Consider the following 26,749-nt stretch of genomic DNA (forward strand, 5'->3'; position numbering starts at 1 on the left):
GTTTAGCTTGGCCCATCTGGACTATTGTGGCCAGGACTGGGGGGCTACATTTTAGGAATCACATCTGGAAGGGGAGGCAGTGTAATTTAAAACTACACACTGGGAGCTTTTAGCATGGAGAAGACTGGCATGGTCATTGTCTTCAGTTATTTGTAGAGCTTTCCTCTAGAAGTGAGAGTCAGTGTTTGCTGGGCCTCAAAGTGCAGGTCTAGGAGCAATGTATAGAAGTTGCAGAAAGCCAAATTTCATTTCAGCTTAGGGAAAAACTTCCTGACACAGTTGCCTTGGCCTGAGGGCATTCCATTGCTGGAATCCTGGGCAGTTTGTTGAGGGAATTCTGGTTTTAAATATGGATTGACCTCTGTCACTCCCCAAATTCCCTTCTCCTTCTGGGAATCTTTAATTCTGTGTTGGTACTCTTATTGATTCTTTGTTTCTATTGCATTCTCATTTACAAAGGTAAATTATAAAGTTACATATAACATGGTGTAGTGGTTAGATAGAACAGTGTACTTGAAGTTAAACCTGTTCGACAGTCAGCTTAGACTCTTAACTAGTTGTGTGTTGCTAGAAAAATCATTTCATGGATGATGGAATGGGAGCCGAAAGAGATCATCTAGTCCAGGGTAGTCTAGCGGTGGGTAACCTGTGGCCTTCTAGGTCCTTTGGTGTGGCCTTTTGACTGAATCTAAGTTTTACAAAACAAATCCTTTTATTACGAGGATTTGTTCTGTAAAGTTTGGATTTAGTCAAAGTGCAGTACTTGAGAACCTAGTGGCCTTGAGGCTAAAGGTTCGCCATCCCTGATGTAGTCTGTCGTCTTTTACAGATGTGAAACTGAGGCCTAGAGAGGTAACTTGGTCATGGTTATGAGTCTTTGATTTCAAATCTGGCATTCACAGGATTAAAGATCAAAGAGCTGGAAAGAATCTCAAAGGCCATCTAGTTTAACCATCTCATTTTACAGATAAAGAAACTGAGGCATAGTGAGATTACTTTGAGGTTTATAAAACATTACTATAATGATGACCCTTTAGGTAGTAGCTGGTATAAGTCATTGTTCTCTCTGTTTTTCCAAAAGAAATTGAGAATGAGGGATTATATGTTTTGCTCACATAGCTAGGCAGTGTCAAAACAGGAATTCATTCTTTTTTTTTTTCTTTTTTTGGAGGGGGGAAGGCAGGGCATTTGGGGTTAAGTGACTTGCCCAACATCAGGAATTCATTCTTTTTACTAATTTCTCTGAGCCTTCATTTCCTTCTTTCTGAAATGAGGATAATTATATTTGCCTTACCTGCCTCAAAGAGTTCACAAGACCATAGATTTTTAGAGTTCTAAAGGTCCTTATAAGTGCTTTAGAATGGGTGTTATTGACTTCTTTGAGCCTCAGTTTCTTTATTTGTTAAAATGGACCAATAAAATGCATTGGGATGTTAAGACTGCATAAGATAATGGATATAAAGGTCTTTGTAACCATAAAGTGACCTTTTTTTTGGATGTGGGGAAGGCAGGGTAGTTGGGATTAAGTGACTTGCTTAAGGTCACACGGCTAGTTTTGTGTTAAGTGTCTGAGGCCGCATTTGAACTCAGGTCCTCCTGAACCATAAAGTGCTAATGCTAATAAAAGAAATACAAGCTGCTATTGTGGCAGTGATGATGACATTTACTTTCATAACATTATATGGCAACTTATTTTTGATCTAGAAATTATTTCCCCTTTCTTGCCTAGATAGGCAGAGCACCTAGCTGGCAAGAAAACCATTCTAGATTATAGGTACACCCTCATAACTAAATCTCTTGTTTAATTATACATTATTGACCTTTGAGGACACCAAGTAATTGGCACTGTGGAAACCATCAACTTTAAAGATCATTCACTTTATTCCTTCTCTGATCTCTCATTGTGACATGATTGTGACTGAGTTCTGGAAGCCATCACCAGTGGAACCCAATATCCATCAGGTCCTTACAAACTGGAAAGCCCCAAGGAAGGACCTTATAAGGGTTTTAATCATCTCAGGACCAATCTAGCTATCTACAGAGATGCATATCACTAGAAGCCTGGCCACTAGGTTAAAGATGGTTATGGCTGTATGTAGCAACTTGTGGAGACCCTCTTAGCACTCTACCATGTTAATGGGTCATTTGATTTCTTTAGATTTTAGTTTCCTTAACCATAAAAGGAATGAGTTGAATTCAATGTCCTGGACCCCCTTGGTGCATTCTATGATCCTATGTTTTTTTAAAGACATAATAGGTTTGTAATCTGTATCAGGAGAGGTAAAATCCACACCAATAAAATAATGAATTCTTGAAGTATTGAAAGTATTTGAAACTGCTATAGTTCTTGACACTTGCCTTTTCTATTAGATCCTTGACTTAATGTTGGAAAAAGCAAAAATAATTTCCTTTATTAAGGGATCCTGGCTCTCCCTTCCAAATTTTAAGGGCCTAGGACTAAGATCAGGTGGGCTTCTGGAGCCCAGGCTAAGCACAGTGAATTGTCAGTGCTAGCTGGCTTCCTCTTAAACTTTTTACTGCTTATTGGGTCCCTAGGGCTTTTCAATTTGCCCAGTGGTAAAGGGTAGATAATTTGTTTCCCAAGCCCCTTTAACTACTTCCATACTTGAGAAAATTTGTGATTTCATCAGTGTGGGCACTCCCTCCGCCTACTCAAATTGCACCCTCTCCACACCCTTAATCTTCAAAATTTGCTATGGCCAAAAAAATTAATCACTTGGCCTCTGGTAATGAGCCTCCCATAGCTGTTTTTTTCAGATGACTCTGTGTATACACATGTGTCTGTCTGTCTGTGTCTGTGTCTATGGTTTTGGACCCATCCTTGAGGCACTTTGGAGTTTCTGGGTTACAGCCTTCCAGAGCCTACATTCCTCTTAATGCAAGGAAGAGACATCCAGTGGAAGACGTTCAGGAATTAGTTTAATCTTTTAGTACTTGAGGGGCTAGGGGAGAAGTTCTCAGCCAGAAAAATCTAATTCATCTCATGAGAAGACTAAGGAATAATCTTATCATCAAGGAAATAATTACAAATATGTCAAATGAGGGCTCTGTGGCCTTAATATTAGCTCTGTTTATGAAAAACCTAATAAAATTAGGAAATTTCTTCTTTAAGAAGATGGCATTTAAGGAAACATAGCTTAGCATTTTTTTTAAAATTCTTGGATATACATGTCTTATAAGCATGTTTTTCCAAAGCCTTACCATATATGTTAAGTTTTGTGACTCTCCAAGTAATAATTTTTTTCCCAATATTTTAAGTATGTTCATGTTCATATCTACCTTATTCATGAGAGGCAGCATCATAGTGGAAAAAGTCCTACCTCTGGAATTCAGAGTTGGGTTTGAATGTCAGGTTTGCCACTTTCTACCTATGTAATCCTTGGGCAAGCCTCTTTCCCTTTTTGGCCCCTCATTTTTCATCCATAAAAAGAGAGAGGGGATTAAATTAGATGATCTCTTGTGCCCTTCTAGCTTTCATATTCTGTTATGTTCCAAGATCTCTTTCAGCTCTAACTTACACTAGTAGCCTCATAGGGTTATGACAAAAGTACTTAATGTTTATAAATGTTTTGTAAAGCTTATAATTGTATGGGAATGGAAATTGTTATCACTATTAATACTATTTCATAGAAGGAATTCTCTATGCTTATCTGCAATGGTTCTAAAGGTTTTTAAGATCCCTTCCTTCTCTAAAATTCTCTGACCTTATTCTATGACCCTGGCTGTGCCAATGTTCTGGGAAATTCCTTGCAGTGAAATGGGAGCAAGCAGAGTTGCTGACTTTATATACTTTCACAATAGGACATTCATGACATTTAAGGTAATTTTTTTTAAACGGTGGAAGTGATATTGCTTCTTCTTTTTCTTTCTTTTTTTTTGGGGGGGGGTATCATCCCTCATCCTACAAGGGAGTGCCTCTAACCCTGTAATTTCCTGTTCACTGAAGCTCTCTATCCTCTCTGGTACTAAGCTTTGTAGCTCAGAGGCTGTGACTGTGTGCTAACAAATCTCCATTGTCCTGTGGGTGGAATAGTGGCTGGGGCTGAAGAATTGGTGTCTGGTTTCTATTCAAATCCAGGTAGTGAGATATATGAATGGACTTTTTCGAATACCCATGTGAATAACGTCTGCTCGGCATGAAGGCTGAAGACCGTGCTAGGACAGATTAAGCAACCCAGTGGCCCACTGTTAGAAAGCCTTTGCCAGCAGTGAGTCAGTGGATTAATAAGTATAATGTGATTGAGGGTTTAATTTTTCCATTTTGTTTCCAGCATATAAAGTTGCATATTAAACACACATCTCTTTAAGTTTCTCAGCATTTAATGGTTTCTGTTGTTAACTGTGAAGTTGGAGAAAGTAGAACCTTTCTGTGACTCTTAAGTCTGGTATCATGTTTCTCAGAAGTTTTCGAAATCTTATAGGTTAACAACATAAAGTGTAACTTGACTGGCTGTAAGCGGGCACATCATAAGGATAGAGGAAATCTTTCTTCTTTAATCACCACCCTGACTGGGGAGATGGGAGGGGAGGGACCCTCTCCTAATTCTGGTGCCCAGTACTTATATGGACCTACTCGGGCCCCAGCTCTCATTTATGAAGGCAATTCAAACAACTTCAAGGGCACTTCACAACTTAGCAAAACAAGCCCTGACCAAAGAACCGACTTTAACCTTTGTGAACCTGGCAAAGCTTGGGCTTTAGAAGCAGGACTTTTGGTGGTCTTTAACTTGCCTTGTACAAAGATAGAGTATATAATTCATAATCATCACCATATGATAACTAATGTGTCTTTCTCTCATGCACAAAAAAAAGTAACACTCCCCATGCTCCAATCACTGCTACATATCCCCTTTGTATCTCCACAGGATAGAACTGTTTACATTCCTGCCATATCACAGGTACTGCTGGAAAAGGGGGGGGGCGGTGTGTGTGGTGCCTTTTATGTTACTTTTTGTCTTAAACTCAGACAGCTTTGTAAGCAGGAGTGTGTGGATTACTAGAGTTAGACAAAAGCAGTCTCGCCTGGATAGGGTGGAGGGGAGGCTCGGGGCACTTCCTGTCACTCAACACATTCCAGCTCACTAAAAATTTCCACACCCTTTCCCCCCACCTCTTACAATATCCCCCTCAACACCCTTTAAAAATTGTTTGCATTAAGGGATATTTGGTCCCCCCCCTCCTTCCCCATTTTCCCACTGGACACAGCAAAGACTGCCCTGAACACATACATTCCATCAGATTGCACAAAGCCTGGCTGGGGAAAATGGCTGGCAGTTTTTAAAATCTAGTCACGAACACACATGAGCACCTCACACGTCCTTTCCCCACCCCCCACTCCCCCCTTGCACAGCAGCTGGCTGACCTGTCTCACCCACTATTGGCCTATGGAGCGACCTGGACTGTCTGGTTTTGGCTCATGCCTTTGTCCATGTCTGGCTCAGTTCCTCCCTGTCTATATTTGCCTCCCTGAGCCCTCCAGGCAATGAGAGTGTTTGGTTACATAAAACTCCGGCATTTTCAAAGGAGTTCCAAACTTTCAACTATATGGGGAATCCTTTCCATACTTTGGTCTTTTGTGAATTTTTCTCATTTTCCAACATTTCCCCCTTTCAAAAAGAAAGAAATAATTATCAAAAGGCCAAGAGGCGCTTGAGACAACCTTTGTGTCCTTCTCGCAATAACTGATTCATAACTCTCTCCAGCTGCCTTATTAGATGAGTCTAAAAAGCTTCTGTTCCAAGAACAAAGGAGCACGTGCAGAAATGAGACTCTAAAAATCCACTGACAATTTCACTTTCCCAAGCAACTCACAAGATCTTAGTAAAGCCTCATGCCCCCAGATTCTGTTTTAAAAATCTTTTGTTTCCCTCCCCAATAATTAAAAAAAAAAATAAAGTGCTTACCTAGGCAAAGAATCGAAGTAGTCCCGAACTGTTACGTAAGATTTTTTTTTTTAGAACAGTTGGATCTTTGTCAAAATGGGGAGGAAAAAAAGGCAGCCACATACAACATACACAAAAAAAAGCAAACAAACTTCAAGCTGGCATAGAATGAGAACAACTTCTCTGAGTCTCGTTAGTGACTGGGAACTCCTGGCCAGTCTGGGATTCAGTGTAGAAAAAGATGGAGCTGTGAGTTTGTCCAGAAAGAAGGGAAAGGAAAAAAAAAAAACAGGTAGTCAGACGTAGGCTAGACAAGGATATTGAACTGCCCCAGAGAGCTTTGCAGCCCTGTCTGTCTGCTCCACTTGAATTGAACTACATATGACCTAGATGATGGACAGAAGCAAATTGAGTCATGTGCATGGCTGGGACACAGCCTATTTGCTGATCCCTGGCAGTACATGGGGTTTGTTTGCTGATTGGACCATACCCCTGATCATTGAAATATGAAGCCCTTACCATTCAGAGGCAGTAATTCAGGGCTGCCTGTTTGGGTGTCTGCTTGTTTTTCTTTCTAGGGAGAGACTTTCTAGGGTATTAGTTTGATTAGATAGATAGGACTCCAGCCACCCTTGTTCTGTGAGCCAGAACTCTTCTGCACAGGTTTTACATGAAATGAATCCTAGAAAGCAGATATGCAACATAATAATAAATACACTTAGGATTAGGAAAAGTTTGCAGAGTGGTCCCCCACAACAAGCCAGGGAAGTGTGAAAGATAACATCCCCATTTTACAGATGAGTGGATAGATTCTGTGAGGGGTAAGTGACTTGTATAACATTTAACATGTAGGAAATGTGGGAGCCAGGACTTGGACCCAGATTACTTAACTGCAGGTCATCTAATACTTTTTCAACTAATACTAGGCCCTGGGAATACAAAGACAAAACTTTTAAAAATAGGCTTTGCCCTCAAGGATTCTGCGTTCTAATGACAGGAGGGATATAGTGGGTAAATGGCTAAGTTCGTATATATTTTTAAGAAAAAAAAATTTTGTTGCCTTTTTATTTTTTTTACCATACTCATCCTCTCTTAATCTTATGTCCCAGCACCCTCCAGCTGAACTCTCCTTTGTAACAGAAACCTTTAAGCAAAATAAATGACATAGCAGCCTGACTATATACCATGTTACATACACATTTATAGTTTTTTCCTTCCCTCTATAATATATTTTGTCCTCAGTTCTACAAGATAGAGATTTATTGTCACAATTAATAAGTGTGTTTTCCTTTACATTATTGTAGTTGACTTAAAAATAAGTTTTACTTATTTCATTCTCCATTGAAGTGGCTGGTAGCACAGTTGATAAAAGTGCCAAGCCTGAAAGTTGATAGAGTGCTAGTCAGGAATTCCCGAGTTCCACTCTGGCCTCAGTCATTTATTAGCTCAAAGACCCTCAGTTTCCTCAACAGCAAAATAATAATAGTATCCACCCCCCAAGATTGTTGTGAGGATCAAACAAGATAATATTTTTGTAAAAAGTACATAGCACGTTGCCTGGCACATAATGAGTGCTATATAAGTCCTTATTCCTCTCCCTCTCTGTCAGTGAGTATGTCTTCCCATTATACAGGAGAATTTGAGGAGGAATAAAGGAATAAGAGTGGGATCCCAAGTCTTCCTGCAGGGCAGGAATTCCCTTGCCCTTTTCTGTGTCATGGACTTCTTTGGCAGTCTGGTGAAGCCTCAGTGTTTTTAAATGCATGAAAAAAATATATCCAGGATTACAAAGGAAACCAGTTATTGAAACAGTTATTAAAATGTTGGTTTTTTTTAATTCATGGATTCAATGTTAAGAACTTCTTTTGTAGCATGTATTACAGGAACTGAACCTTGAAAGACTCTGAGAATTTTATGACATGAAAGTGAGGAAGGGAAAGAAATCTGTTTTGGGAATGGGGACTGGAAACAATTATAGCAAGTGCCCAGAAGTGGGAGATGGAATGCCACATTTAGGAGGGGCTTTTAAATGCCATGCTGAGTTACCCTCAGGTGTATTTAGCTTGAGCAAAGGCATAGTGTTGAGAAAAACTTGAATCTGTTAGGCCTTTGATGACAACAACAATAATAAACCTTATTTCTATAGGACCTACCTTACAATACCATAAATACTAAAGTATTTTTAACCCTTTTTATAGGTGAGGAAACCCAAAGCTCAGAGAGGTAGTGGATTTTTAATTTTCACAGCTAGCAACTAGCAAGAAAAACACCTTAAAGCTTCTAACTTTCTGTAACAACTAATTTTATTTTTTTTGGCATTTTACATTCAGAGAACATTAGACTGTCATAATTGGAAGAAATCTGAGGCCATTTCCTAGTTCATACTGGAACAAGATTCCTGGGTACATTGTTTCTGACAAGTAGTCATCTAACTTCAGCTTGGCCTCCAAGCCAAAAAAAATCTCCTTCTTTGCAACTTAATTACTTACATTGTTAAAGCACTTCAAGGTTTATAAAGTAATTTCCCTACAACAACCAGCTGTGGTAGGTTGTGAGAATATTGTCCATTGCTCCACCTGCCACAGGAAGCTTCCAGTTCTATCCTCTGTGGCTGAGTGAAACTAAGGTAATCTCTTTTCCAACATGATTGTCCTTTGAAAGATTTTATTTCTTAAATCTTCTAGATTAAGCATCCCTAGTTCTTTCAGTCTAAGGAACTTAACAACAACAAAAATAATAGCTAACATTTATGTAGCACCTTAAGGATTGTAAAGTACTTTATAACTATTATCTCATTTAATCCTCATGGCAAGGAAGGTATTATTGTTATTCTTATTTTATTGAGGAGGATGAGAGGTTGTGACTTGTCCAGTGCATTTACAGCTTATAAGTGAGAAGCAAGATTTGAACTCAAAACTTCTGGACTTTAGGTCTAGTCTCTCCACGAATGCCCTTTATATTTGTATTCCCAGAGTTTAACACATATTTGACACATAGTCGCTCTTAATAATTATTTGTTAATTTAGCTTATAGTCTTTTGGCACTATGTGGAGTTCTGTCATTTATGAAAGACTTCTCACCTTCAAGGTCTGTCTTTAGGATAGAGTTATGTGGGGCGGCCAGGTAGCACAGCGAGTAAGAGCACCGGCCCCAGAGGTGGGAGATGGGATGACCTGGGATCGAATCCGGGCTTGGACACTTAGCACCCACCCAGAAACACCTGGCCATGTAACCTTGAGCAAGTTACTTAACCCCAATTGCTTTAAAAAAAAAAAGGATAGAGTTATGTATCTGGGTACTTTAATACCCAGGGCTAAGAATAGAAATTAGTTTAGACTCTAATATAGGAATGGTACACAGGGAGGAGGGATATTTCAGTCTGGAAAGTAACTGGGGAGGTGAATGTAGTCATAGGGCAACTGACTAATGTGTTCTTTTCTGGAATGGTATTGTTGACTGGGTTACTGTTTCCAGAACAAGATGTGGAAAGCATTGGGGGAGAGGGTATGGATGCTCTGATAGCATGGCAAGAAGATGGGTGGATGTAATGCCAATCATGGCAAGCACACTGAGGACTGCTGCTGTGAATAATTTTAAGGGTCTAATTGCACAGTATAATGAACTCTCTATTTATTTAGAACTAAACATTGTTCAATAAAGTAAAGCATAACATTCATAGCAACATCCTTAAGCAAAACATAGCACATTCTCTCTCTCTCTCTCTCTCTCTCTCTCTCTCTCTCTCTCTCTCTCTGTTTTTCTCTCATATATATCTTATAACACTCAGTATGTCATATGGCACATAGTATATATCATTGCATTCAGTAGCATTCCCCAAAATAGTTGTTTATACAATTGGGGGTCCCAGGCTAAGGTCTTCCCTAGCACACAACACATCCTTAAAGAATAATAGAAAATACCACACTATCCATCCCTAGGTCACTGTAAGAACAATCTCCTTAATCAATACCAAGTGTCCTCTTTCATCTTGTTTTGTTTTTGGTTTTTTGCTTTTTGGAGGGCAATTGGAGTTAAGTGACTTGCCCAAGGTCACATGGCTAGTTTTTGTGTTAAGTGTGTGAGGACAGATTTGAACTCAGGTCCTCCTGACTCCAGGGCCGGTGCTCTATTCACTGTGCCACATAGCCACCCCAATGTCTTCTTTCATCTTAACTGAAGGTTAACTTCCAAGTCCCATGGTTCTTCCTCTGTGGGCTGACCCCGCTTCCAACTCTTGCCTGGATTCATACATAGGTAGCTCTCTGCTCCTGCTCCATGTCTCAGCTCACAAGGACTACTCCACTCCAAGCTCTCCCTTCTCCTGTCTGACAGCAGACTCCAGGGGCTCCTACCCACAGCTTCTGACTCTAGGAAAACAGAGCTTAACAGGACTACAACAATACTGATACACACCACTAGCACCATCATTTCAATTCACCTCCAAAGTCCAGAGCCTCTGTGTAACAGCTCAGTTCACTTTAACAGCTCTCAAAAGGGGTTTAAGCTAAGCCTCCTTCACATGGGCAGGTTTCAGCCCTACAGCTCTATTCACTTTCAAAATTCAGAGACTTCTTCAGCAAGTCCCTGCCATCAGAGGTCTCCTCTCAGCTCTCAGAGGTCTCTTCATTTTCTTCTCAATGCTGGCTCCCTTAATGCCAGGTTTCTCAATAACAGGCTCTCTTTATATACAGTTCTACTCAGTATCTGATTGGCTAGAGACCACTTGCACATGTCTGATTGGCTCAACACAGAGGCATGTAAGACTGAGACTGGGAAACTGAATAATACAAAGAAAAACAGCAAAAAATCCCACTTTGCTTGCAGTTATAATAGACTTCAGCAACATGTGACTGGGCTCATTGATTGGGGAATGACTGAACAAGTTGTGCTATATAAATGTAATAAGTATTATTGTGCCATATGAAATGACAAAAGGAAAGAATTGAGAGAAACATGCAAAAAATTTTATGACCTGATGCAAATTGAAATGAAAAGAACCAGGAGGAGAATGCATACAGTGACTTCACCAGAAGAAAACTCTTCGTAAACTTAAGAACTTTGATCAATGTGGCAAACAAGCATACTTTCAAAAGATTGGTGATGGAAGTGATATCCCTTCTCCTGACAGGTGTTAGATGTAAGATTCAAAATATGATATACATACATTTTTGGACATGGACATTATGTGGATTTGTTTTGTTTGATTATGCTTATTTATCACAAGGGAGAATTCCTGGAATTGCCCTTAATTTTAGGGGGGATTGTGAGAAAGTAATAAGGATACCCAAAATGGGTAAGAAGAGGGTCAGTGTATCGATGGGAAATACATTATTTTCCAGTTCTTGCTGCAACAAAGGTGCTATTAAAAATATTTTTAGACATAAAATAAAATAAATATTTTTAGACATAAAAGTATTTTCCTTTTGTCTTTGTATTTTTGATGTATGAGTCTAATTGTATAGTCTGTATGAGTCAAAGAGTATGCACAGATTAAGTGCATAGAAGGACCTGTAAGAAAGCTTCAAGAACTGAAGGTTGCACATCATAAACAAATAAGAGAAATAGGGAGGTAAATGCCCTTCAGAAAGTGGAGAAACTCTTGACCAAAAAAAGGATAGAGGGGATCACAGCATTATAAAATGTTTAATTTTGATTATATAATTAAAAAAGCTTCAACACAAACAAAATCAATATGAATAAAATTAGAAGGGAAATAGTTATGGGGTGGTGGGGGGAGTCTTTGCAGCAAGTTTGTCAAATAAAGCCCTGATGTCCAAGAGATAAGGAATGACTTCAAATATGTAACAATCCATTTATTCCCCAACTGATAAATGATCAAACCGTGAACAGGTTTTTTTCAAGGAAAGAAATCTATGTTATCAACAACCAATGAAAAAATATCCATATCAGTAATAATAAGAGAAATGCAAATTAACTCATCCTTGTATCTATCAGATTGGCAAAAAGGGAAAACAGCAAATATTGAAGAGGATATGGGAGGACATTACATGAATGCACTGTTAGTGAAATGTGGGAAATCATCTAGTTATTAAAGAGAGCAGTTTAGAACTATACCCCCAAAGAGTATGCACTTAATCTGTACACATAGTCTTTGACCCATACAGACTATACAATTAGACTCATACATCAAAAATACAAAGACAAAAGGAAAATACCTTTATGTCTAAAAATATTTTTAATAGCACCTTTGTTTTAGCAAGAACTGGAAAATAATGTATTTCCTATTGATTGGTGAATGACTGAACAAGATGTGTTACATAAACATAATGAAGTATTATCGCGCCATATGAAATGACAAAAAGAAAAAATTGAGAGAAACATGGAAAGACTTGTATGACCTGATGCGAATTAAAATGAAAAGAACCAGGAGGAGAATGTATACCTTGACTTTACCAGAAGAAAACTCTTTGTAAACTTAAGAAATTTGATCAACGAAAAATGTTTTAAAGAGCACACATAGAAGGGAACAGAAGAGGTTTAGAGGGAGAATCAGACAAGCATCACAACTGTAAAAGAGATGCATTGAATAACACCAAGCTGTTTGTAATGGAGATTTGCAATGATATACAATCCTTTTTTTTTTTTAATGTACTTTGCATATGGAAGTGTTAGTATTCATTGGTGTTTGCCAAATGTAAAATAACAAAAGGTTAAAATTATTTTTAAAAACTCAGGATCTCTTCCAAACCATAATGAGGTATTGCAGGAGGACCTTGGTGGGAGTGAGGCAGGTACAACATACACGATTATCCCTATTTTATAGATAAGGAATCTAAGCTCGAAGAAGTTGACGTGATTTTCCCAGGCTAGTAGCTCACATAGCTAATAAAGGCAGTGTCTGGACTAGAGTCCAGAGTCTCAAGCCATTCTTTCTCTTTTCCAGTCTCTGGATGAGCACTGAGAGTGGAGTCAGGAAGACCTGAGTTAAAATCTAGCCTCAGACATGTACTAGTATGTCACCCTGGGCAAGTCACTTAGCCTCTGTCTGTTCCTCAACTGTAGAGTGAGGATAAATAACAGCACCTATCTCACAGGGTTGTTGTGAGAATCAAATAAGACAATATTTGCAAGGTACTTAGCACAGTGCCTGGCACATAGTAGACACTTAATGAGTGCTTATTCCATTCCCCTTTCCTTCCACTTCTTTCCTGGCCAAATGCTCTGTCAGTATTTATTGCCTCTACTTTTTTACCTCAACACTCACTTCTCTACCCCCTTGCAATTTGGCCTCTGATCTCAGGGGTAACTAGGTGGTTAAGTAGATAGAATGCTGGACTTGGAGTCAAATCCAATCTTGGCTACTTACTAGCTGTGTAACAGCCTGGGCAAGGCAATTAAGCTCTATTTGCCTCAGTTTCTTCAACTATAAAATGGGGATGGTAATAGTGTCTACGTCTCAAAGTATTCTCAAATGAGATAAAATTTGTAAAAAGCCTTAGCAATACTGCCTGGCATATAGTAGAGTCAATAATATAGTCAATAAACACTTATTAAGCTCCTACTATGTGTCAACCACTGTGCTTAGCACCAGGAATACAAAGAAAGGAACAAGAAAGTCCCTACCCTCAGGGAGCTCACAGTCTAATCTAACCACACATGGGGGGAGGTGTTCCTGGTGAGAGGCATGATGAAGCACCACAGCCAGAGTGGGAAATAGTCTGAGGTAGTGTTTTTCCCATTTGACTTCATCTTGCTGAATAATGAGTTTCTGGAGATGTTGAAGTCCAGGAAAGTAGCTTGGTGGGAAATAATGTGGACAGTTCCTTTGGTATCATCCTTAAGTGGAAGAGGACCAGAGAAGAGCTCCCAGATGTCTATCTCCCATACTTTCCAACCAGGGGGAAGGGAAAGACCCCAGAGACCGAGAAGTATTAGTTGCCAAACCTGTAGCTTTTTCTCAGTCCTTATACTTTCTGACTTTTATGAAGCATTTGGTGCTATTGACCATCCTTTCCTAGATAACCTTTTCCTTCCTGAATTTTCATGACCCTGCTTTCTTCTGGCTCTCCTGCCTGTCTGACTTGTTTCCTTTGCTGGATCATTATCCTTGTCCCATCTTCTTTGCAGGATTATATCTATATACTCCTTTCTCAGTATATTTTTGGTGATCATATAAGCTCCCCTAGATTCAACTATCACCTCTGTGCAGGCAACTACTATATCTCTATATACTGCCCTATATCACCAGTTGCTTATTGGAAATCCCTAACTGTATGTCCCATAGGCATCTCAACTCAGTAAGTCCAAAACCAGAATTGATTTTCTTTTCCCCAAACCCTTTCCTCTTCCTAACTTCCTGATTCTTTTTGAGGGACCTCTATCCTTCTAGGCACTCACATTCAAAAATTTGTCATTCTTCATTCTTCTTCTCTCACTTATAGCATTCAGACAATTGCCAAATCTTGTGAATTCTCCCTTCGTGGGAGAATCCTAACATCAGTCACTCTCTCCCCTCACACATGGCTCCCTCATCTCTCACCTGGACCATTGCAATAGCCTCCTAGTCAATTTTCTAGTCTTCTTCCTCTTCCTTTCTGCCATCCATCCCCAATACAGCTGCCAAATTGATATCTGATCATATCGCTCACCTTCTCAGGAAGCTCCAGTAGTTCCCTCTTGACTCCAGAATAAAACATGAACTTCTTTATTTGGCTTTAAAAGCCCTTCACAATCTGACTTCAGCCTGTCTCCCCAGGATTCCTGCACATTACTTTCCTTTACATAGTTTACTTCCTAGCAAAACTGGCTCATGCAGCTATTTCCTGTATAGAACATTCTGCCTTCTGTCTTAGTGCTTTTGCGCAAGATACTCTCTTGCCTCTACTGCCCCATTACCACCACCATATTTCAGGGGCAATATGCCTGCTCTCCTCACTACTGTGTCATAGAACATCTAACTTCCTTCAAATTCAGCTAAGGTGCTGCCTCATCTGGAAAGTTTCTCTTGATATTCTACACACTTATTAGTGCCCTGCCCCAGGAATTTTTTTTTAAAGCAATTGGGGTTAAGTAACTTGCCTGAGGTTACAGGGCCAGTTTTTGTGTGTGGGTGTTAAGTATCTGAGGCTAGAACCGACTCCAGGGGCCAGTGCTCCTACTCACTGTGCTACCTAGCCACCCCTGCCCCAGAAGTTATTTTGTACTTGGTTTTATATGAACATACTTGGTAGAGTTGAAAGAAGACTGACTTTAGAGTTAATATGTTTTGCACTCAAATCTGACCACTGTCACTCACTACCTGTGACCTTAGGCGAGTCACTTAACTTGGATTTGTCTTCAAATAAATGACCTTGGAGTACTCTTCCAGCTCCTTAAGTATGATCTTATGATGTTTCTTCCTATTAGAATACAGACTTTTTGAGGTGGGTAATTTTTTTTTGTTTTTGTAAATCTAGCACCTAGCAATGTTTGTTAAATTGATTTCACGCTAGTAGAATGTTCTTTTTACTCTACCATGCTGCTCTTGTTAAGAATGGAAATTTATTCCCATTGCAAGTTCAGTCAGTACATCAGTAAATCAGCTTCAAATTCAGCATTGTAGAGAACTCTGAATTCTTGGAATAGGAAGGAATCTATCCCTAATATTTCCTCTTTGGTTGGATTTTTACCCTTATCTGATCTCTAGTCATGTATAAAACTGCCAAGAGGTTGGTTGGAGAAGCCTGGTCCCTGATGAACTGTGACACAGCCTTTAATTATGCACAACAGTCAGGGTCTCTCTTATCAACCTGTCTGAGCATGTGGATCCTGGGATTTATTTCAGTCTTCTTGGGCCACTGGGAAACTAGGTCATTACCCAGCATTGTCACTTGTGACATTTTTGTTTAATGTTTGAAAGCTGTTTTCATTTCTTTAATGCAAATTGACTTCATATTTTGAGTTTAAACCAACCACGTATAATAAGACTTCAGCCCTGATATGTGATATTCCACACCCTGCTGTTGGGTTTTTTCTCTCCTTAACAACTACCTCTCTTACTCCCAGACTAGAGGCAGTGTGGCACAGTGAAAAGAACGTTACATGGGAGTCAAGAGGCTTGGCTCTAAATCTTGGCTCTGCTCTGCCCCTTTCTTAACTGGGTGATCTTTCATAAGTCTTTGAATGTCTGTTTTTTTTTTTTCATAAGTCTGTTTTCTCATTTGTAAAATGAGGGGGTTGGATTAGATGATACTGATCATAGTAGCTCCAGCTTTTAAATAGTTCTTTAATGTTTGCAAAGCATTGTACATGTATGATCTCATTTGATCCTTCTAAGACCCAGTCTAATTCCAACATTCTGTGTTTCCACAGTTGCCTTGCTTGCTGCCTAATTTCACTGCATACCTTTTCCTCCTTCACAATCCCTTCCCTGCAGCACCATCCCCTCCCTACCCTTTCAGATCTGGAATCATAAGCCATAATCAAATTAACTCTCCCATTGTTCCTGCATTGTTGTTCAGTCTTTTTTTCCTCTCCATCTTTTCATGACACTATTCAGGTTTTGTTTGTTTGGGGTTTTTTGGCAAAGATGCTGGAGTGGTTTGCCATTTCCTTCTCTAGCAAACAGGTTTAAGTGACTTGCCTAGAGTCACATAGCTAATAAGTATTTGAAGCTGGATTTGAACTCAAGAAGATGAATCCTTCCTGACTCCAGGCTTGGTGTTCTTTCTCCTGCACTACCTAGCTGCCTTATTCTTGCATGAGATGTATTAGTTACTTCCTTAGGGCCCTGCTTACTTCCTAGTGACATTCTGGACCACAGTTCCCTTCTGTAGCCACCAGTCCCCAGTGTTTGTTGTTTCCCTCACCTTTCAATGGGCAAGAACTGTCTTCTCTCTTATATTAGTGTCCCCTACATTAACCCTGTGCTTGGCATATTGCTAGTGTTTAATAGATGCTTTTTTTAGTCACTTTCATCTCTAAAATTATTTCCAGTTCTTATAGAATCACAAGATTTTGAGTGACAGGGAATTTAAAAATATCTTCTAGTCCAACAGCTCATTTTCCAAATGAGAAAAGTCAGGCCCACACCAGAGGACTCATTTTTCCAAGGTTACATAGCTTTTGAGTAGCCCAGTCAGGATTCAAACCCTGGTCCTCTGTGTACAAATCTTTAGTTCTTTCCGTTATAATATACTGCCATGTCAGTGTATAGGTTCTAAAATCTCTTCCAAATATGACATTTTGTGTTTCCAGATTAATATTTTGACACCGACTACTGTGGTAAATTGTTCTGATTTTTTTTTTTTATAGAATTACAGTAAAAGGAAAAGTCTATCTTGCTGCAGCATAGAAGTAGGTAACTAATATTAATTAACTTTCAGTGATGGAGAAAATATAAAGGTAGGTATTATATGTTTTTGGCTCCAAAGAATTTGCAATCTAATAGAGGGTATATACCACATAACTCTCTATTTTTCAATAATTGAGGGATCTGTGATTTCATTTACAGCTAAATAACACAATAGATAGAGCTCTGAGCCTAGAGTCAGGAAAACCTGAGTTCAAATCTAGTCCCAGATGTAACCCTGGATAAGTCACTTACCCTCTATTTGCCTCAGTTTCCTCAACTATAAAATGGGGGTAATATTAACACCTATTTTCCTGGATTGTTATGAGGTTCAAATGAGATAATAGTTGTGAAATGCTTAGCATGGTGCCTGGTACATCCTTTCTCCATTCCTCCCTTTCCTCCCTTCCTTCCTTCTTCCCTAACTTTCTCTCTCCCTCCCTTTCCTTCCCTGCTTTCATTCTGGCCCCTTTCTTTCCTCTCTCTCCCCCTCTGTTCCTGATGAATTATTGTTGACAAAGTCATTACCTGGTGACCAGCCTTTTCATGATGAACCCCTCTTCACTTAAATAGGCTAGTCCTTGCTCAACAGATAGTATTTTGGTGAGCCTGTTCCTGAAGCCTTTCAAGCTTCAGTGGAATGGACAGAATTTGTCTGTCAAAGCCTTTGAGACCTCTGCCTGACAGAGTCAGTAAAGGGGCATTTTAGAAAAGGACACAAATCAATATAATATGAATTAGAATATAAGAAGTCTATAAGAGGAATGGAAAGGGTGTATTCATTTGAGATCTTGTGAATTCTAGTAGTCTATGTTCTGAGATGCTTTTCAGTTCTAGCATTTATTCAAAATCTACTGTATGTAAGACTTATGATGCAAAGAAAAAAAATGACACTAATGTAAGTATTGTTATTTCTGTCATGTCTGACTCTTTGTGACCTCATTTTCATGGCAGAGATGCTGGAGTGGTTTGCCATTTCCTTCTCCAGCTCATTTTACAGATGAGGGAACTGAGGAAAACAGGGTTAAGTGATTTGCCCAGGGTCACACAGCTAGGAAATATCTGAGGCCAGATTTGAACTCTGGAAGATGAATCTTCCTGACTCCAGGCCTGGCATTCTGCCTACTGTGCTACCTAGCCTCCCCTCACTAATGTAATAACTATTACTTTAAAGTTATCAAAACAATTTATATATGTTAACTCATTGATCCTTACAATAACCCTGAGACGGTGCAATTATTATCATTATACAGATGATGAAACTAAAATTATATGACTTACCTAGGGACACATGGCTAAAATATCAGTTCCTGAGGCAAGGACCAACTATATGCACAAATTTATATTAGGCAAGGTTGAATGTGATAGGGGCAAAGGAGAAATAATTTTAACCATGGAGGATTGGGAAAGGCTTGTTATAGGTATTACCTAAGCTAATACTTGAAGGAAGGAAAAGATTTCAACAGGGAGAAATGAGGAGGGCATTAATGGACATATGGGAGGAGAGGGCAGAAAGAGATCAGATCTATTTGGAGAGATGGTTCTTTGGAGATTAAAAGAACAAAATAGACCACATCATTATCATTACATACATGAGGCTATTTAAACGAAGGCTACTTAGAGATAAGCAGAGACACAGCATGGGGTATAGAAGTACATTCTAACTCTCTACTCCTGTAGTTCTCTCATTTCCATATAGTTCTTTGCACCTTTGGCATCAATTGAATGTTTCTTGGTTTATTTCCCATTTTGTATGAACAAGATTGATACTTAACACAGGATCTTTGTGGCCATGAGTTAGATTATGGGGTAGAACCATTTCCTTTGCCAGGTGACTAAACAGAGAATATGTTTCATTTCATTCATATGTTTTAGAGCTAGAAAGAATGCTAATGTGGGGGAAGCTAGGTGGCACAGTGAACAGAGAACCAGCCCTGGAGTGAGGAGGACTTGTGTTCAAATCCGGCCTCAGACACTTAATACTAAACTAGCTGTGTGACCTTGGGCAAGTCACTTAATTCCAGTTGCCCTACATTCCCCCTTCCAAAAAGCGAAAAGAAAAATCTTTAAAAAAAAAAAAAGAATGCTAATGTGTAGAATATTAGAAGTAAGCACCCATGCTCCACATGAACTCACAATCCACCCCATGAAACAGCCTACTTTGGAATTACTCTAATTGTTCTTCTGAGAAAACATTCTGCCTCCATATACTTTCTAGCTATTGGTTTTATATCTACCTTTTCAGGATAAGGAAAATTCTTAACTCATCTTCCACATGACAGCTTTTTAAATACTTGGCATCGTGTCTTGATTCTTCTTTAGACTACACATTTCCCCTTCCCTCAACTGTTATGAGACTTTTGTGTCTCATTACCCTCCTACTTGCATTTCTCAGTATTTTCCATTTCATGTTTTTTTTTTTAAGATGGAGCACCTGTATAAACCATACCCAATTCCTATTATGGCCGTTACTAGATAAAAAGGTCAGAGTGGGACTTTTTTGTACTGGATGTTTCATAGATAATAGAATATTATAGTGTGGATTCCCTGGGTTAATTTCTTTTTAATCCTTTAGTAAGAGATGTGTTGACAGGCAGAAGAAAGCGATAGGAGATAAGAAATGTATATTTCTTTCCCTGGGCAGATCCCAAGGTATTTTCGTTGGCCGTTAATGCTATCCGGAATGCCATGTCTTCCTTTCCATAGTTACCATTGAGGCTTGAAAGCTTCAGTCTACTCAAAAGGCATTTAGAAGTTGGGTTTTTTTCCCTAGAATGACCAGACACCTGTCAGGAAATCTTTTTGTGGTTTGTTTCTAAGGAGTTCTTTGACCATGGGCTAGTGATTTAAACTCTCTGGGCCTCATTTTCCTCCTTTCTAAAATTCAGAGGTTACACTAGGCAGTCTGGAGGACCTTGTTAGCCCTAGCAGTTTATGCTTTAAGGTTCCTTAGGTGCTAAATTTTATTCTAGTCAAAAACATCAATGACATGCTCGTAACAATCTGGAAGTTAGACCTGTGTTTGAATAGTGACTGCAAATGCACCTGGCTCACTATAGGTATAGATTCACTATAGGGAAAATCACTTCACATTCCTGGCCCTTAGTTTCTTCGTCTGTAAAGTGAGGTGGTTGAACAAGGTGACCTCTAAAGCCTTTTACAATTCCACTTTTTTATGTTCTGCTGACCTTCCCACTATAAATTACTGTATTTCAATATTTCTTCAAGCTCAGTCATTCCATGATTACAATTTAAGGCAACTCAGTTAAAGTCAGGTTTGCTTTAAAAGGGACAAAATTATGTTTCAATCTGCATTTAGACTCCATCAGTTCTTTTTCTGCAGGTGGATAGCATAGTAACCTCAATCTCAAGAAGAGTTAGCTCATTTATCAAAGATTTCTCCTGCGTTTTACATACTGATGGGCACACAGTTCAGGAATCACTGCAGCTGTGATTAGTGCTCATAGGAGATATATGGGCACCACAACCCTTCAACCTCTTCCAGTCTGTAGAGCCCAGTTGTGAAGGCTCCAGGTCCAGTACACTTGTCAATATCCATAACTTGTAAATCTCATTTCTCCTACGATTTGTTCCAAGGCAAATGTTAATTACTTGAAGAATCTTGAACATGAATCCATCACCTGCTTTAAATAGCTGTCTCAAATAGGGATGTAGGCTTGGTGTGGTTAAAGGGTACTGACTGAGAGACCTGAATTCTCTGATTTTGCAACTTTCTTGATGCCTGATGAGACAAATCGCTCAACCTGGGAAGACTTTCCTGCCCTACAGAATGAGAGAAAGTTAAATGATCTCAAAAACCTCTTCAGCTTTGACATTTTATATTCTGATGTTCTTTTCAATTTACTCTGCCTCTAACTCAACAGTGTCCTTGGGCAGACAACTTCACACATCTTTGGGCCTCAATTTCTGTTTTCATAAATTGAGTAGTTAGGTTGGTTGATATTTGAGGCATCTTCCAAGTTCTAATTTTCTGTGTTTTAAGGCCTTTTCCCTCTCTGCATATTCTATGAAATTTATTTAAATGTTTAGATCAGTCATTGTAAAGCATTGATATGAAAACACAATTAACACGTTGATCTTTTAGAAACTCAGAACCACTTAGGACAGTTATTCTGTTTTGATTAAATAATTCTAGTAAACACTTGTTCAGTGAAACATGTGCAGGACTGTTATAAGAGTAAAAATATAGTCCCCGTCTTCTACCCACTGCATATGCCTGTTACAGAATATTTTACTTCATTCCTTATTGAGTTCAGAACTCGACTCTAGTGGATTTCAGCTTACATATTGATATTCTCTCAAATACCTTAATTTCCCAATTTATCATCTTCCTCATTTCTAGTACCTATTCCTCCACAAACTCAAGCTACACAGAGGTGATCACATCCTTGATCTTGCCATTACCTGCTAAGATATAATCATTGCCTCTTAATGCTCTTTCAAAGTCACAATCATGAACTCTGAATTTCCTTATTTGGATCATAATCTGTTGTCATTCCACCTCTCCCTCTGCCTTGAAACTCCAAATCCTATTCTTCATCCTCGCTGTGATTTCCAGTTCTTCCACTTCCTTGTTTTTTTCCCGGCCCATCATCCTTATGCTGGCTGTGCTCTTCTTGGCCTCTTCTCTGTCCTATCTTGACCACCTGGAGAACTAGTTCAATTTTACAGTGTTGTCTTCTCTCTTGCTTTGATTCCCCTTTTATCCTATGGAAGACCTTATCCTTCTATACCCAAGTCTTGGATTATTCCCACTATTCACTATCTTCACTCCTACTCATATGCTAGAAAGCTAGAGGAAATCATGAAACGGTGCTAGCTGAGTCCCCTACGAGGTTTATGTTATAACGTCAACTGTGTCCACGCTACAGCAAGGCAATCCTTTTCTATTTCTCTAATCTATTCACTGTCCCACTTAGCACAGCAACTGCAGCCTTTCATACTGCTGATCATTCTCTCCTTGATACTCTTCTCTAGGTTTCCATGACACTGATCTCTCTCTCTTGTTCTCCTACCTGTTTGCACATTCCTCATTTTCCTTTGCTAGGTCTTCATGTTGGTCACACTCACTAACCTTGGATGTTTCACAGTGCTCTGTCTCAGCCCCTCTTCTCTTCTCCCTGTATACGATTTCCCTTGGTGATCTCAAATGTTCCCATGGTTTTCATTTCTATTTAGATGATTCTCACATCTGTTTGGCTGGTACTAACCTATCTCATCCTCTAGTCCAAGGGTTGGGAACCCGTGACCTGGAGGCCACATGTGACCCTCTAGGTCCTCAAGTGCAGCCCTTTGACTGAATCCAAACTTCACAGAACAAATCCCTTTAATAAAAGGATTTGTTCTGTAAAACTTGGACTTGGTAAGAAGGTTGCAACCAGAGACCTAGAAGGTCACAGGTGGACTTGAGGCCGCAGGTTCCCCACCCCTGCTCTGGTCTGTCATCTCCAACTGACTAGTAGACATCTAAAATTGGATGTCCCATAGACATCCTACACTTAGCATGTCCAAAACTAAACTCATTCATCTACCCCCTATCATTCCTGATACCAGTGAAGAATAGCACAATCTTCTCAGTTACACAGTCTTCAATGTAGATGTCATTCCCAACTTCTTATTCATCCATCCATATCCAAGCCTTTCAATTCTATCTTCATAACATCTCTCATATATTTCCCTTCTCTTCTTTTACACTGCCACAAATTTGGTACAGGCCCTTATCTTATGCCTATAATATGGCATTTGGTTCTACTTCAATCCATCCTCTACTGACCTGTTAAACTAATCTTCTTAAAAAGCAAGTCTAGGGGCAGAGAATAATAGAGCACTGGCTCTGGAGTCAGGAGGACCTGAGTTCAAATCCAGCCTCAGACACTTAACATGTACTAGCCATGTGACCTCGGGCAAGTCATTTAACCCCAATTGCCCTGCCTTCCCCCCTCCAAAAAGTCCCCCCCCCCAAAGACCCAAGTGTGACTATATCATTTCCCTACTCAGTAAACTCTAATGGCTCCCTATAACCTCTGAGATCAAATATAAAGTCCTCTGGTGTTCAGAGCCCATTATAATCTGGCCCTTTCTTGCTTTTTCCATGTATTCAGTGATTTGTGGCACTGGCCTCCTTGCTGTACCTCAAAACACAACACTCCATCTCTCAGTTCTGGGCATTTTCCCATTTCTTCTATGTCTGGAATTCTCTCCTTCCTCATCTCTGCCTCCTAACTGCCTTGGCTTCCTTCAAGACCCAGCTGAAGTCCCACCTTCTGAAAGAAGTCATTCCCAGCCCTCCTTAACCTTAGTGTCTTCCCTTTGAGACTAGCCCCAGTTTATCTTGTATTTGTCTTCTTTGTATAGTTGCTTATTTGTTGTTTCTCACATAAGATTGTGAAGCTCCTTGAGATGAGGGACATTTTTTATGTTGCCTTTCTTCTTATCCCCATTGCTTAGTGTATTGCCTACCACATAGTAGGCACTTAATAAATGCTGGTTAACAAATTAGAGAAGATTTAATACAAGTGTTTTCCTTGTTTTGGTTTTTTTTAATGATTTTTGTCTTCCATTCTAACATGTCTTCTGTTTCCTAATATATACCTTTCAATCCTCCCACCAAAAACCATCTCTTAAACAGAGATAAAAATAAAATGGAGAGGGATCAGTTAAGCAAATTAAAGTGTCAACTGGAGTCCATTAGTATTGAATATATATCCACATCCATGGTTGTCCAACTCTGCAAAGAAGAAAGAAGGATGCATTCTCCTATCTTTTCTTCTGGCCCATGCATTTTTACCATTTCAGTTTTTATTATTGCTTTTTTGGTTCAGCTTCACTTTGTATTAGTTCATGTAAGTATTCTGATGTTTCTGAATTTTTCATTTTCTTAAATTTCTTCTTCCCATTTCTTGTGTTCTGTCACTTTTTAGTCCCCCAGTTTGTGAGCCTCTACTCTCCTCCAATACATGTGGAATACTGCTATGAGTATATTTTTGTATATGAGTCCTTTATTTCTGTCTTTTACCTCCATACCCTTTCACCCAGAGATCTCACATCTAGGCATATCCCTTCATATTTAAAAGAGTTAATAAAGGAAGAAAGATGTAGGGCAAATAGAGAACAGGAATGGAAAAGACCATAGGATTTAGAGCAGGAAGGAGATTTCTTTAGATACTATATAGTCATGGGGTAAAGCAGATGCCCAGATATATTAAGACTTAAATATCACGATTCTGATTTCAAGTTCAATGTTCTTTCTGCCACAGCATATTATATATCCATATAAATGAAAATACCATAGAATCTAAGATTTGGATAGGGACACTGGGAAACCAGAATGGTGAGTAGCCTGGATACTAAGCCTTTCAAGAATTACTTGAAGGAACCAAGTATGCCTACATACTTTGGATTTGAGAAAAATAACCTGGGGAGGCATGGTGGCTGTTTGTAATATTTAATGGGTTATCTTGTGGAAAAAGAACTAGACTTACTTATTTTGCTTGGCTCCAGAAAATAGAACTGGAAGCAGTGGAGGGAGTTGCAAAGTGGCAAATTTAGGTTTAACATATGGAAAAACTAACAAACACTTTTTGCTATCTCAAAGAACAGATGCCTGGGGGGAAGTATTGAGGTTTCCCTTCTCTAAAAGTCTTCAAGTAGAGATTGGATGATCACTAATGGGGGTGTTGTAAAGGGGATTCCCATATGGTACCAGTTAGATTAGAAGGCCATTGGGTTCCATCTCAGAGGTACCTCAAGTCTGTGTCATATATAGTAGTAAAAATAAGACTTTTTCAGAGATTCCTAAAAATACATCTCTTGTTACTGATTGAACTTGGCAAAATGGAAACATCACTGATCCTAAAAGTCGGAAGGGACCAGGATTTAAATCCAGAATCCAACACTTACTAGCTGTGTGTCTGGGTAAGTCACTTATGCTCTCTAACCATCAATTTTCTCATCAACAAATGAGATTAATAACATTTTTTTAAAAAACAGATTTTATTTATATATTTTTATTTTTTATCATCAAAATTCCCCCTGTATCCCTTTTCCTCCTTCCTCCAAAAAATCCATCCCTTAACTTAAAAAATAAAAGGAAGAGAAAGAAGAGATAAAGAATTAAGTAAAACCAATTGGTACAAAGACAAATTGACATGTGTTCCACACCTGTGGGGAGCCCCACCCACTCACTTGTGCAATGAACTGGGGAAGGTATCGTCTCATATCTCTCCTTTGGAACCAAGCTTGTTCTTTGTAATTTGGGGACTAACAAATTTGGACTATATAACTCACATATTTGTTAATGTGAAAAGCACTTTGTAATTAATGTCCTTGCCACTGTAGTCTACTTACTATTACCTAGGAATTTTGTATATCTATATTATATAAATACCCAGTCAAAGGGGATTTTTTCACCATAGTATGGCTACCTCAAATACAGCGACAGTTGAACATGGTATCCTGCTGAGATCCCAGAATAGCAATGCCGTAAAAGGCAATAATGTAGAGATTGCAAGGGTAGGGGGGGCGGGGGAAGAATTAGGACACAGCTGTGGAGTTCTGTAGGCTAAAACATAGACTCAATATGTCATAGAAAATTAAATCTCTTTCATGACTCCAGTGCACACAAGGCTGATTCCATACCTAGGCTGGGCCATTTGATTCCTTTTCCTGAACCCACGTTCATCCCTGTGAGTTTAGAAGAATGAGAAATTCTGTGATGAGTTCAGTTTATGGAATTTATCATCCCTTTCCTGAGTGGAATCCTCTGAAACTTAAAACATCCCTAAGCAAAAGGGGATACCAGCTGCTAAACCTGCTTTGGAAACAAATGAGAGGATTAGATGAGGCAAATAGCTGATTTTCCTGGTCAGTAAAAATTAATCTTCTCATGTATGGGCTTTAACATTCTGTTTTCTAATACTCCCTGTTCCTAATATTCTATAGTTTTAAGTTTCTTTCATCTCCAGATTCTTTGTTCTGGGGTCCCTTCAAACTGTGTTATTCTGATTTTCATAGTGCTAAAGACATGAAGAGAATGGAAAGCTTTCAGCACCTTAGCTATAGTGTCCTCAGTTAACATCATCTATAGATCTTAATTGAATTGCATTGAGAAATTAAAACATAAATCTTACTTTAGATTTCTCACATATAGAATTCAAATTAGAAAGGAAACCTGATCAAAGGCTCTGATTCTAGTAACTTCCTTGAACACATGCAGAAAAATTTAGAAATGCAGATTTCAACTTAGCAGCCCAGTGAGTAGGTGGATAGATGCAGCAAGAGGAAGAGAATTTTCTGTCCTATTCAGAGTGATCTCATTCCTGGCCTACATTATTAGATCATTATTATACCACATCAGTGGTCTGGTAGGACATAAATGCTTTCTGGGAGTCTCCAACTGAATAACTTTTCTACTAGCTATTTCCCAGTTACATTAGTGAATGCTTTGCCACTTACCTGCTGGGAGGTCCCAGTCAAATTTTCCCGAAGAGGCCAATTTTTGCCCATCCCTAAAATCTCTCCTTAGTGCTCTTTCTGT

The 26,749-nt window shown here is 39.1% G+C and overlaps 1 protein-coding gene and 1 long non-coding RNA gene across 3 annotated transcripts in view; one reads left to right on the top strand and one right to left on the bottom strand.

Annotated features, from left to right (window-relative positions):
• The window catches only part of LOC138157201 (uncharacterized), an 81,435-nt gene extending 74,920 nt beyond the window's left edge, over window positions 1-6,515 (bottom strand). Inside the window, exon 1 of the long non-coding RNA XR_011167331.1 lies at window positions 5,925-6,515. This is a non-coding gene — a long non-coding RNA (uncharacterized lncRNA). The remainder of the gene's footprint in view (window positions 1-5,924) is intronic.
• Window positions 1-26,749, top strand: part of NR6A1 (nuclear receptor subfamily 6 group A member 1) — a 251,344-nt gene that overhangs the window by 89,952 nt on the left and 134,643 nt on the right. The gene's annotated exons all lie outside the window — the stretch shown is intronic.

The sequence above is a fragment of the Petaurus breviceps genome, unplaced genomic scaffold (assembly GCF_028583685.1).
Source record: "Petaurus breviceps papuanus isolate PSGF00001 unplaced genomic scaffold, PetGlider_PUasm1.0 171, whole genome shotgun sequence".
Lineage (NCBI taxonomy): Eukaryota > Metazoa > Chordata > Mammalia > Diprotodontia > Petauridae > Petaurus > Petaurus breviceps.